This window comes from Pleurodeles waltl, chromosome 3_1, assembly GCF_031143425.1.
Source record: "Pleurodeles waltl isolate 20211129_DDA chromosome 3_1, aPleWal1.hap1.20221129, whole genome shotgun sequence".
Taxonomy (NCBI): Eukaryota; Metazoa; Chordata; class Amphibia; order Caudata; family Salamandridae; genus Pleurodeles; species Pleurodeles waltl.
Genome location: NC_090440.1, coordinates 642215289 through 642228706, shown reverse-complemented (window position 1 = coordinate 642228706; position 13418 = coordinate 642215289). Strand labels below are relative to the sequence as shown.

General features: G+C 39.2%; 1 protein-coding gene across 1 annotated transcript in view; it reads left to right on the top strand.

The window, feature by feature from the left end:
• Positions 1-13418, top strand: part of LOC138284407 (mucin-2-like) — a 1933778-nt gene that overhangs the window by 50636 nt on the left and 1869724 nt on the right. The window contains exon 3 of the mRNA XM_069223144.1: positions 8027-8291. The gene's annotated coding sequence lies outside the window, so the exon portion shown is untranslated. The remainder of the gene's footprint in view (positions 1-8026; positions 8292-13418) is intronic.

Genomic DNA, 13418 nt, shown 5'->3' with positions numbered 1-13418 from the left:
CTGCAACGTGATGCTTTTAAAATGATATTTTGTCCAAACACCAATATCTACTAAGGCTGCAAGGTTTAGTAATAATTTGTGGGTGTACCCCAACCTTCACAAGTATGACAGTGGTCTAATATTTGCCTTTGGGGATATATTCTTCATCCCCAAAACCAAAAGGAGTGGAAACAAAGAGGAAAGATCTGGTAGTCGTTGATTTAAAAAACTCTATGGATGCCATAGATGTTCTTTTGAAGTTTTAAACAGCTGTTACTGATGTACTTTGCCCGAGACATATTTTCCATTATTTTGATATACAAATATTCTAATCAGATTCCCCTTCAAGGTTTATTTACCGCACGTTTTTATGGAGATGCGCTCTGTCAATTCGCCCTTGCTGCCCCACTGCACATAGGCATAATTCTCATTGTGTAAATGGAATAATATTGATAATATATTTCTCTGGACACCGAACCCCGCAAAACTTTCCAAAGTATTTTATGCGTACCAGATCAAATGTGCACTTTAAATCCAGAGAAGCAACTTACAGATGGCCCATGTTGAGAACCACAGTTTTCTAATATATGATAAATATATGGTAAGAACTCTAAATATCTCATTGACAGTACCAATATTTTCTGTGAAGCTAGCCTCCTCCCTGCAGTGTTGAAAGCAGGTTGCCCTCTTTCATCTAAAAATGCAGGTCATCAAGGATTTGGCGACAGAAATCTTTTTGTAGAATGTTGATCCAACTAATGGGTCTATAATAAAATGGATTATACCTATCCTACTTATTGTAAAATGGAATTCTTCCAGCACCAGGCCAAGAACTGGGTATGGCTGTGCCCCCCAATATGGCGTTTGGTATAAGGTTTATATAAATTCTCCACCCATCATGGTCCCTTAGGAAAACATCACTAGGTATACTTATTATTGTGTGCAGAGTGTCTTTGGTTTATGGCAAAATGTTCAACTTCCTGAGAGAGTGGACTCCTTCCCTGTTTTGTTTCACTGAGAACCAATGTTCTCTATAGTCCATAAATACAGCTTAGCAAAGTGATTGTACCAGATCCTCAGGTGAATTAAATCATCAATCTTGTTTTGTATTTTACGGCTCCAGGTGGACAATATACACCAGAACATTTTGCTGTCATTGTTATTTGATGCTGAAAGGAAGTCCTGCCAATTTTGCTCATTCTCCTCCCTCTGTGCCATTAGTTGAGACGTTTTGTATGGTTTCCTAGCTTCTCTTACACGTAACCGGTCTATACTTTTTATTGCCTGCACCAAATTGCATTTAGCTCTTTTGCATTCCTTATTGGACCAAATACAGCTTTTGTTGGAATTTTTTTTAGGAGTGGGTACTGTGTTTCTATGAAGAGTGTATAGGGACCAGGGTGTCAAGAATATTACTGTTGTTGGATCAGTGCTTAATTTTTAAATGAAAAAGTGCCAGTGGCCAAAGCTGTCCTCTGAAACATGCGATTGCTGCAATTAAATATGTGTACACAGTATGCTGGGGCAGTGTAATCCTAAATCCTTCTTGGGCCACTTTAATGCATTTACAGCCACTCCCTGCCCCTTCAGCCCACCCTTGCAGCTTTCTGCTTTCTCCCTTTGTGACACTCTTTCATCTTTCTTTCCTCCGTCTTTCCAATATGTGTCTTTTGCTTGCAGTACATGCGTAAGGCAGAAAAATAAGTGCTGGCCCTCAATAATAAGTGCTGGTGTCCCGCACCGGAAAGCACTAGCTCAAATTAAGCACTGTGTTGGATGCAACATTGGCTTAGTTAGTAGCTGCAATCAGCTCTCAATGCATATAAGCCATCATTTTTAGCTGCTGTTCGGCTAGCACCCATGTAATAAATTGTCTGTAGTTCTCTGCTTATCAGCTGACTACCTGGTCCCTACCCAACCCTAGTAATGTCCTTCATAGAAAGGTGCAAGGCATTATGGTCACTATCCCATCTATCTATTACCTTTTTGTTGATCACAATTCTTCATAATCAGAGATCCACCAGAGTATAGTTGATTCTACTTGTCCGGCTATTTTTGTTAAAGATGTGGTGACCACCAAGGTCAGATCGTGTTTGAACATTGCAGGCCCTGAGCCTGTATCAATGTTATGGAAGTCAACAGGAGAGCAGAGGTGGTCCACTTTCTTATTGGGGGATCACAAGGTGGGGTAACCCATGTCTCATCTTCCTCTCTGTTTTTTGATGTTTCACTATTATCTATAGGTTCAAGAGTGGTGTTAAAGTCACCTGCAACAATGTTGGGCCCTGGTTAAGAGCACAGGTCCCTTTGTGGTTTATATTGCTTTCATGTTTCAGATTCTATTCTCCCCCATACAGTTCGATCATAGATGTTACATGTGTTAAATATATGTCCCCTCATGGGGGTTATTTTGAAATTCAATTACATTTTTAATCCAGAGTGCTAGTCCTCCATATGACTGAGATGTTAAGTCAGAATTATGCATTTACACTGATGATAATGTATAAATATCTAATGAATAAAGCAAATCTGATTTTGCATATGAAGCACTATACATTCAGGTCTCCGCTACATATATAGTGAAAGATAAGGAAAAGCAGTACAGATCCATCCTCTCCACACACTGCATGTGATTGATGAAACAATAACCACAACCATATTCAATGTTACAAAATTCATTCCCAAGCAGAATTCACAGCAGGGCTGGCCTTAGCGCTAGTGGTGCCCTGTGCGACAATGTTTGTTGACACCCCCCAATCACCACCTCCACCACAGATTCCCTCACTACCACCCTTTAACAGTGCCCCTCAAGTCTCTATAACCACTCTCTCTCAGATACATTTAGATTTAAGCTCCACTCCTTCCAGGGTAGGCTGTCAGAGAACTTTACATTTAGAGACATTACACAGAGACAAACAATCATAGGTGTGTAAATCAGTCTAAATCAGTATAAAAAATGTTACATAAGACGGAGGACTACACGGTGTCAGACGTCCTCCATACTGGTAGACTGTATAGTTTAAGATTGCTTAGTCTGGAGAAGCACAAACTCTAAATTTTAAATGTAACACCATGGTTGGGGGTTCTATTTAGTAATAAGAATTGATTTCTATCCAAAGGAATCCTCTTTGCAATATTAGGATAATGAAAGACTGGGGAAAGAAGCATAACTTTCTGATCCATACCTTGCCATGCCTTGCAGTTTGCATGCAGTTCTTTGATGACAGTTAATAGCTTACTGTAGTATGTAAGGATTCTAACTTATAAACTGCAAATGGCAAAAGAACCTTTCTGACAAAAGTAGTAACCCACTGATCTATTCACATTATATTCACTTAGGGGCTCATTAAGACATTGGTGGTCTAACCACGGGACTGCTAATGTCGCCAGGAGGACCCCAACATCCTGCTGGTTGTATTTAAATTTTCCTGTTGAGCTGACTTGTGGGAACATTGTGTTATGACATTCCAGGCGGTCAGCCCGGCAGGAAAAGTGCTATGGTATTGGCCTCAGTTCCCTTAAGGGAGCGGAGGTCAACACCGTAGCACTACAGCGCCCTCAGAAAATGCACTGTCTGCAAACCAGATAATGTGCAATTCTCACACAATGAGCTTCCCCTACCCCATTTCCATGCAGCCTTCTGTGTTTCTTAAGTTGTAATGCCACAGCAAGTTGTGAAGGAAGTAAGATACACCATAATGCACAGGCAGATGTCATGAAGGAGGCAGGGCAAGCACTGTGAGTATTATTTCATCATTGTACTCTTTATTCTTTTATTCTATCATCAATCTCTCTCTCTTCCCCAATCACATTTTAAATAGGAACATACTGTGAAGAGTCAAAGTATATACAGGATTAGTGAGAAAGCATACACATTTGGTAGGTCTTCATGGCCCTACACATTTCTGAGATTGGTAAGTGCCTTGGACAACTATTGATGATTGGTTAGGTTTGGCGAGTGTGAAGCCTGCAGAATCAAGCTCACCAAAAAACATGGAAAATATGCAGGATACAATCAATCAGGCAGTGGGTTCCTGTCTCCCTTGTGACCACAGGAACACCAAAGGATATGGAGATGTTCTAAATAATTTGACTTCATGTACATTGACTTTCCCAAATCTTGGGAATGAAGACTATTTAAAGTATGTTAAGAAGGACCCTTAAGACCTTAATTGAAACCCTACCGGAATTAATTCTGCAGGCAATATTGAATTTACAGAAAATACAAATAATATAGTGAAACAGTCGGCCAGTGTGAAAAACTGTCTATGTCCTTTCAACTGTCAAGCTCTAAAGCTCACTGAACTTCCTTGTGAGATTAGTGATCATAAAGAAAGGGGTCTTGCAAACCAGTAACTGGAATGTTACAGCATGCCACTAGTTCAAAAGATTTGCATGTAATGTAAGACTAAAGTTAAATTTCTAAATCCAACTAAGGCATATGGTCTATCGTTCACCTGGACCAATGATGTAATCAATCTAGGATCACTGACTCTAAGGCTACTCTGAGATGTTAATGTGGGAGCAGCAGTTAGTAGATGCTGCTTTCAATTAAGCACAATAATATCCAACCTGCATCTTCTATCAATACCCTACGGGCCATGTTGGCTGAGTCAACCATAAATTTCTGCCTGGGCTAATTCAAAGCTTTGTTCTGCGGTTTTTAAGGGGATATTGTAGAAATATAAGGAGCACAAAATGTCACTATGAGGGCAGTCACCAGGCAAAGGGGGTGTGATTGTGTACTCTGCAATGGCATCTTTACAATAATTTCCTGTGGCTGCATGTGTTCAGCTCAAGGTAGCTTATTTCACCTATAAATGGATCCATCAGCATAATTTGATGCCTCAATATCTTTGATCTAGAATTTGCATTCAAAACCCTATTAGGACTCTATATGGCCCCAGCCAAGCTCTCATGACAATTTCACCCTACAGTTACAGCACTCAGCGGAGGGCAGGGGGAATGTTGGGGTGGGGGGTGATCTTTTTCCACCAAGGCATCTCAAATAATCTCCCTTGTGAAATTAAATATTCTATCTCCCTGAATGAACTTAGAAAAAAAAAGCTGCCTCGTTTGGTGATGTTGCATTTAACTAGCTCCGAAAGACACTCTTCGTGCTATATAAGCGCATTCAATCAGTTAGTCAAAATGAGAACCCGTGGAGCCAAGAGTTGCTTAACATGTTTGTACAAATAAATCAGGGCTTCATTATGAGTGTGGCAGTCCGAGGACTGCGTTGACCTTCAGACTGCCACACTCCAGGCTGCCTGACCACCCAGTTACAACCATGGAAGGTGAACTCACCAGGGGACCAGTCGTCCCCACCGGGAACACGGTTTCCAACGGCATGAGAGCAGTCATAGTTGTACTCAGCCAGTGCAGAGTTGAACTCACCACTTCCTGGCTGATTACAACTCCCTTCACTGCCAGCCTTTCCATAGCTGTTTCAATGGCATGGATAGGTTGGCACGGGCAGTGCAGGGCCCCCCGCCCAGCACCATTGGAATGTGCACTGTCTGCTTTGCAGACAGTGCACATTCCGAGGGTATTGGTCGGCACCTTCTGTGCTACGAGATGGCACTCAGCTCATTTATGGGAGCTGAGTGCTGTCTCATAACACTGTTTCCGATGGTCTGACCAGCAGGAATGCTCCATTGCAATGCTCTCACCGGTCAGACATACAGTAACATTGTAATGGGCCAGGGGGGACACCACTGCCATGTCAGAGGCGTCCTCCCCGCGAGTTTGGCGGTCCCGCGGTGGTACCACCAAACTCATAATGAAGCCGTTTGTCTCTCAAATGCCTGTTTGACCACTATCTTTTTAACAGGAAAATATTGGGGGCATGTCACACACGCATTTACAAGTATGGGAATTAATTCTCTGAGGTACTACCCCACCGAACCATAAATTCAAGCTAATATAGGTATGAGCAAAAAGCATGCATACATCAATCCTGTTTCTTATGTGCTCAGTTCTTTGCTAATAGTGCGTAGAACTACTCATGTGTAGTTCTACTTTGTAAGAATAAACATGGGAGTAGTTGGAAAATGGGGACATTCTTCTACAAAGTGGGAGGAGGAAAGAGAAAACCAAGGAGTGGCACAAGGATAAACAAACAGTACAAGAAAACACCTAAAAAAAGTTAGATCACTTGCATTTCACAAATGTTCCTTCCGCATCAACTTTACTACTGATATAGCCCACAAAGGAGCAAATTCTACTCAGCCAAGCCTTGGAAAAGGTCACACGTCACACATGGCCACTCACAGGTATGGCATGTGAAGAACACCGAAATCAAAGGAGAGAATAATGGTATCACTAAAATGAACTATACAATAAACAAGTAAATAAATCAATAAATCAATAAAACAAATACTCATATACCTTCGGCTATTGCCGGCACCCATGCAAATAACATTGTAAAATTGTAAACAAGACATATACATATAAATAGAAAGTTACAAAATGTAAATTGTTAATGCATTATAGAACCACAAAACTCACTTGTAACAATACTTTCCACAGACTTAGGGACACTTCATAACTCACTGCATGTCTCTACACACAGAAAATGGCACACAACACATCTGTTGCTGAAGGCTGGCTCTACAACGTTTCTCACACAGGATGCATAATCCAAGATTTTTTTAACCTATTTTTGGTGATACCATAAGCCATTTTTGTTGTGTGTGTCATTTTCTGTATATGATTCCTATTTCTCTATTCTTTACATGCATCAGTCTACATAGTGTAGAAAAGCATTTCCAACTATGTTATGCAGAACCACATTTGGCAAACTTACTTCTAAATATGCCCATTAAGTCATGTGTGTATCTAGCTCTTTATGCAAGCAGGTGGGAACATTTACTCCTGTTAATATATCTACATCTCCACCCAAAGTTCTGAATTCCTACTAAGGTAGAAATTAAGTTTCAAGCATAGGCTTATCTCTACACATTCTGAAAACTCCGCCTATAGAGTTACATTTGTAAACTGAGACCCTTGTATGGTAAACACATCTACAATAGTAATTGAAGAAATAAAAACATTAGTACATTAGTGCCTCCGGGGGACACTCACTGCCCCTAGAATTCTTGTGGGGAAGGGGTATGATTGTATTTTCTAATATCCAAAAGCATACTCTGTTGATTACGCTCCCACTGTGTCCAAGATGATACCCTCTCATCATATAGATGGGGCCTGACTGACACATACTGTGCTATGAGTAGGCATGACCTAATCAAGAGGGATTCTTTGCTTAGTAGTGCAATGCAAGATTAAGCCAGAAATACTACAAGAATAATCCACAACGAAATATTTGTGAATTGGGGCATAATTTTCAAGTAGCCTTGGAAATTCTCAGGCATGCAAAGGAAAGTCTTTCAATCGTAGAAAATGGAAGGTGTGGAGAGTTGGCCATTCTTACTGGAGCAGGAAATTCACATTTTGGTAGTTGCAGAATTGTGACCATAAACAGAAGTCAATGGTCTGGGATACTGGTGTTAAACTTCTACATGGTGCTACGGAATCCGAGGACATAGTGAATCCACTCCTTGATTTCTACAAGCTAGTAATAAGAACAAAGGCATATAGGACGACAAAGTAACAATGGCACAGAATTATATTAGCAAAGCCATTGCTGAAATAGTGCTGATCAACAACAATTGCCCAATGTTAGTTAACAAAATACTACTTAAGGTAAACAATCCTTACATGCCACAATCCTAAATGGACAAACTGCGACTTTTTCATACTTTTATTTAGCTTCATTATAACTTCAGGAATATACCCACAGGCAATCTTTCTAGAAACGCTGTACAGAAGAATTATTAAACGACTTGAACGTATTAAACAATTTGTGATTATTTGCATTTTTATTTTAATGTTACCAGCCTATTGACCAAAGTCCTGTGCTTAGAAATCACGTATTATTCACCGCACAAAAAATTGTCTTCCTTGTTCGGCAAAGAAAACTAGAACAATTTTTTTTACCTACTAAGTGGACTGGAATTGAAACTAACATTTTGCATTAAACCTACAGTTCCACCAGAAGTCGATAGTGACTACGGAGTGTGCAGCACCTGGGGCTACTTTCACTTCAAGAACTTTGACGGCGATGTCTTCCACTTCCGTGGTACCTGTAGATATCGTTTTGCGTCTGACTGTGGCAGCTCCGAAGATGGATTTCAAATTGAGATTCGTCGTTCTGATTTAAACTGCTTCCCAGTTCTCAGCGAAATCTCTGTGAAACTTGCTGGATTGCTCCTGGAGATCAAGAACTCCTCGCTTTTTGTGAACAATGAACTGTAAGTTTGTGTACATTTATTAATACTGTAATCAAGTTACAAGCTTGGACTGGCAAAGGGCAGGCGTGGCAGGTATATCTAACAGTAGTGAAACAAGTGGTATAGGAAAAAGCAGGCAAAATACCAGAACTAATAAAATGTTAAAAACATAGCAGAAATTGAGCAAGGTGACCAATACCGGGTAAGGAAACATGGGGTAGTGTAAGATAAATAATGTCCCTATAAGCATGGGGATTTATTTGCAATTTTAAGTAGACCATGTAGACCATGGTGAGTAGCCTGACAGGTCCACTCCTCTGGTGGCGGACCACCTACTCTACTCAAAGATCCCCACCTGCTTTGCGGGTCTCCTTGAAGCGTTCCATCTGTGTCTAGACCAACCCCGATCTCCTAGCATATTGGAAGGCTCTACTGGATCTCCAAAGGAGCCATACCTACAAAACCCTACCATGATTTATGCATGCAGGGAATATGCTCACTGCAATTTAGTGTGAGGACGTCTGGATTAATCCCGGGCAAATGAGCAAAGCAGCACTACAAATGGCAGAAAAGGTCAATTTTGGCTGATATAAAGAGGAAGGAAGAGGTGAAAGAAAACATCCTCCTTTTAAACGATCTGAAATTAAAACCAGAGCCCTGCTTCATATTTCCAGATGAGAAGAGCCCTCTAACTGAACTTGAGACTAAGAATGTTGCTGGTCTTGTCCTTCACCAAATACATGAACTAAGACCACCCATAACATGTCAGATCAATGCAGCGGTTCAACAGGTGGCCATAAGCAGTCACTCATTTTATGTCGTTATATGAAAGATTGTTGAGTTCTCGAAGATATTTCCTTCGCCCTTTGTATTTAAAATATAACATATGATGGTGCAGAGAACAACTAATGTTCTGCTATGCAACAGACCTGAACTAAATCTTGGTAGTATCATCATACATCTACTCGGCCTAGAAAACTTTGAGAACCATAAAAAGACTGCCATAGAAGGCTTGGATCTAGCTCTAGACAGGGGGTTCTTCTTTATAGTTTTTAAAATTCCTGTGTTACATGTTGTAGATGTTCGGCCTGAAATTCAATTGGTATCTCACAAATGTGGCTTAATTTAAGGGTAGTTTAACAATACCCAAGACTGGCAAGTTTTGTCCAGTATATTAGTATATTAGTATATTAGTGTGTGTACTATTATCATGCAACATAGTACATTACCTTGTTCTTTTACTTGCCTTAAGCTATCTGACCTGATATTGTATAAAAGCACTTGACTTCCAAGAGAAGCAAACAGAGATTAATTGCTGCTAGATCCTAAACTAAAACAGGGGTGGGAGGGCTAAGACATTTGCCTGTTACATTATAAGAGTCGGCTGTATACCTTAATTGGAAATTTTTGCTGTGGGCCTGGGTGTTCCTTGATAATCCTATTCTTTCAACAGGGATGGACTGTCCGTAGCGGACATTCCTCGGTAAGCTGGAGGGGTGGGGGCCGATTTTGTCACTGAGGGCCAGTTTTGAAATGGTGCTGGAATATTGGTCCCCAATAACAAAAGAAGCAATCCAGAATAATCCACTCACTCTTGTTTCCAGCCTCGCTGCGGTGGCTGGTCTGACAAAATTGGTAAGGCTGCTTTGAGTTTCCAGTCTGGGACGCTCTTTCAACTGTCCCAGCCTTACCTGGTTATAAATTCGATAAAAGCACCTGTACCTTAATTACAAATCGATTAAGTTACAAACTATTGTTAGATTTCAAAGTAAAATGGGACATGGTGTCTCTGCCCCATCATAAGTATTTGCCCTTCCCATTTATGCTTTACGTTTCTCATCAACATTCTGTACTTGTCCAGCTATTCCAGAATGTCGTTGCACATAGCCCATCAAACTCTAGATTTAACTATTGTAAATTCCATACTAGCTCTTGTTACTGCGTCTGACCTTATTTGATTCCTTATCTTTGATTTATAAGGGGACGCGTTAGAATTTTGATGGACCTTTTGACTAACACTTAGAGTAAGTCTCACCATAAGACTTAATTTCAATACAAATCATTAACAATATCAATCAACAATATTGATAATCTTTGGAGTCAATAATCTCACACACCATGGTCCTTATGGACATGAAAACCCACACCTTTAGATCAAATTAGAAAGTTTATTTCCGTATATTAACTATGCTAGTATAACATAACAATCTCAAAATCGAATGGTATACATACAAAAACAACACTGGTTGACCAAATCTTCTAAAGAATCTCAATTTCACCAATGCATTACTACACAGTCAAGAGTTACAGTACAAATAAATAGCAAGAGCAACTGTGCAATAGAAATGGCATACATCTAGATTCATCAACTGAGTAACATCAATTAGTTTATTAATAGCAACCTATTACCATTTCAGAGTCTTCCCTCACTAACCCTTCTGATTAGAAGTTTGGGCTTCATGCAAAACAACTTTGTCAACATTAATTTGGAAAAACATCTAGCTATGGCTCTTTCAAAATAGCAGTTAGTACCTAGAAACAAAAGACAAATTTCAGCAAGAGCAATAGCATTTTGTTATACCTCTCCTCGGTATGGATCAGCAAGCTGCGATTATCTTTGTCAATTGGACAACTGTTCGGTCCGCATCAGCAACTGGCCATAAAAGGGAATGGTTCAGAACCAGCAGCTCTAAGCTATCTGAACCATTTGGAAGCAATGTCTAAGGAATCAGCATTCTGTATCAGAAGTTTAAGCAATATAGTTAAAGATAGAAATAAAGTCATCAGGAACTTTTCAGCTCCTCAGACAGAATAGAACAACAAGCTCCTCTCAGGAGGAAATCAAAGAGGGAAAAGTCTCTCCCTTCTCAATGCAGTTGGGCTAAGTTAAAATAGTCTAAACTACTTCCCATGTTGCCATTGGTCAAAGAATTGTACGTTTACTTTACTCCAATGAAGGTAGAACATCAAATCTAAGATATAACCAAACTGTCTTTCACATGTCGATGATTGGCTCCTCTTCTCCTGTTCCCATCACCAGGCTCATCGGGTAACAATTTTGTATCCCTCTGTACTCCAATCAGTGCATCCATTGTTAGTTCCTGGGAACATCACTTTATCACACACTAAACTATACATTGTAACAGTAACTAGTACAAGATATCCTAGCAAGCAGTTCTCATGAAAAAAGAAAGAGATCTGCTAACGTTTGGTCACATCAGTGAAAAACAATTCACATATTTATTTCTTAAAGCATACTTTTCTCACAGCATTTTTTTAACAGTACAGTTTAACATGAGACTGTGCAAACTAGGCCCAAGACCTTGCTAATTTAAGCCTTACAATTAAAAAATCAAATACACAATCTGTAATCATTAATTTAACACACTACTACATTAATCCAATCATGAGAACATCAATTTCTAACACTAAGCATTTAACAAGGACACTTCGTGATTACTGACGACTGCTCAAGTGAGCACATTTTCCTAGTTGCACATTATTTTCTATATTATGTTAAATTCTGTGCAGATTCATAATTCAAAATACATGAATGCTGATTAGTAAAAAATCAGTGATCACAAGCCCACCTCTGATGACTAAATATGTCATCACACTTACATATTCCCACACAAATTTTGCTCCCCTAAAAGTTGTCCTTCTCATAGCTTTTATTTCTTCGTTCCCTTTTCAATTTTCCCTGAACAATTTATCCATGTCAATTTTTTCCCTCCTCTGATTATTTTTTAATTTCTTTAATCTAATCACATGATACAATTTACATATTCCCCATGCTTCAATTATGCAAATTACAGTAATCAAAATCCTTTGTATTATTTTCGCTACTATCCCTTTTTCTAGGTTGCCAAGCCAATTTCCGACAGAAGCAAATCCTTTGCCAACATTTTCCCAAACTCCTGGTTCTTTCAACTCTTTTAACTCAGCACAATCATTAATCAGATTGTTAATAAGGCTTCCAATTTCTTTACTATTGTTATGAATATATGAGCAACAATGTTCCGAGTTCAGCATTTTACAAACTCTGCCCTCCTTTGCTAAAAGAATGTTTTAACTCGAGGCGGTTCTGAAGAGTCATAGATCTTATTGCAGCCATTTCTGTATCCATCAGTATTATGGCTCGTGAAAAATTTGTCAGCATATTATCCACAATAGTAGACCATTTTTGAATTTTCAATGAATTCAAAATAACTCCTACTGAAGGAATCATAGTTCCAAATATGTCTCCAACTATTGAAGGATATGATTCTCACTTTTGTCTAACATGATGTAATTCAGTCATTGTAGGTACTTTACTTAAGTTCTCTAGTTGAAATATCTTTGGAAAAAACTATACCCATGTAGCATGTGCCATACCATCATCTTCGAAGACGGTAATACGCATTTGGTCCACAGATGTAATAAACTCCTGGAATTGTTGGGTTCTGTCCATTCAACATAAACGTCCATTTACTCTGAAACAAAAACACATGTCTGCCTTCACTTGTTCCCACAAACAATGTATCAGTTCTAGAGTTAGGCTCATATACACAAAGCTTTCCTAAGTGTTGTACATCTAAAGCTAACCTTCCTTGCGTCTTTATGTCACTAAATGCATCATCATTTCTAAATGTCCTTTTGTCTAAGCCCTTTTCTAATTCCTCCTTTAATGCTTTTCTTCTATCATCTGTCTGATCTAAGAAGCTATTTTCTACGTGTGTAAGCAGGCATGTCAAATTCTTGTGGTGTGCGTAAGCCGTGCCAAAGGTCAATTTAGGTTCAAAGAATCCTCTCACTAATTCTATGGTGTTTTCCTACTCTTCTCAGGTACATAATTAGAGGGACAAATGAAAATAGAACATCTTAATTGGAATAGAAATACTGAATGTACTCCTGGTTATAGAATCTTGTTAGTAACAGACTGCATCGTATTCCATAAGTAAGAGGTAAACTATGATAGTTAACTCCTTCCTTGACTGATGAAGGAATTTGCGTGCAAACATAGCAATCTCTCGTATCCATCGTATCAACATACTTACACAATAAGCAATAGAAAACTTTAGAAGAAAGTTCTCCTTGGGTATTATCAACTTGCAAATATTTCTCATCTAACCTAAACTTATCTACTTCTATGAGTGCATTAGTTTTCTC